Genomic DNA, 1,343 nt, shown 5'->3' with positions numbered 1-1,343 from the left:
CGTGAGACTTTGCTGAATACAAATATGTGTATTTTATTGCAGTAAAAGTAAACAGTATTGTGACATTGACAGTTAAAATGTCATGTAGAACTAAAAAAATAACAACATTTCTTATTTTCTCCTATTTTTTATATTAAATTATGTTTCATAGCTAAATATTTGATATTAAATGAAAGCCCTGTTTCCCCTAAATAAAATGATATATAATAAGGGGGGTGCATTTAATATGAAAGAAGTGAATTACGGTTGGACAGACATATAGCGCAAATGCCAGGTTTTGTTTACGTTTTGTTCTGTACATTTGGCTCAGTCCGTAAGGGGTTAACAAAGGAGAAATATTTAAGTTTAAAAATCCTTGTCAAAAGAGAAGACATAACAATTAATGAGGCAGACAAGGGAGGAGGCATAGTCCTAATGACTAAAGAATATTATGCTATGGAAGCCTACAGAATGTTGGGAGATGAAAAAAACGTATAAAATACTGACAAAAGATCCCACTACTAATTTTAATTTGAAACGTAAAAACATTTTGGATAAAGCAAAACAGGGCGACATAATCTCCAAGAGAAATTATGATTTTTTTTTATTCACCAAAGCACCACTAATTCCCATTTTTTATCTTTTACCGAAAATACACAAGAATTTAACTTATAAAACAGAGAAGACTCCAAACGATAAATTTAAATATGCTTTTATGATGAGATATAATAAAAATTATAGATAGAATAGAAACAGTTTGAATAGATTGTGGCCAATTATATGTCAAGACCCAATTTTGGGAAATTATCTACCATAAAAAAAACAATTGAATATAGAAAAGCACATAACCTGAAAAGCTTATTAGCACCTACCTAGTTTAAAGGAGGTAAAAAACAAGAAACCAAAACATCTAAATACCATTCAAAGGGTTTCATAGGATGCTCTACATGCAAAGCATGTCAAACTATCTAAATTAATACATCTACCAATTTTAAAAGCCAAAAAACAGGAGAAGAATTCCACATAAAATCCGCTGTAGATTGACGCACGGACTTTGTAGTATATCTGCTGCAGTGTCCGTCCGGCAAACAATATGTAGGCAGGACTAAGAGAATTTTGAAAGTAAGGATATTGGAACATATCAACAATATCAGAAAAGGTCTGGTAACCAACTCGGTTTTGGCACACTGCAGTCTGTGTCCCTACTTTAGCTGGAAAGAATATTCATGCATTGGTCTGGAGTATGTACAAGCCAATTGGAGGGGAAGAGATAGAATAAACGACTGTCCCAGAGAGAGACTTTTTGGATCCACAGACTCAGTATGCTGGAGCTGAGTGGATTAAACATAGAAATTGACTTGAAT

Source organism: Pelobates fuscus, chromosome 5 (genome assembly GCF_036172605.1).
Source record: "Pelobates fuscus isolate aPelFus1 chromosome 5, aPelFus1.pri, whole genome shotgun sequence".
NCBI classification, from domain to species: Eukaryota; Metazoa; Chordata; class Amphibia; order Anura; family Pelobatidae; genus Pelobates; species Pelobates fuscus.
Note: the sequence above shows the minus strand (reverse complement) of the source record.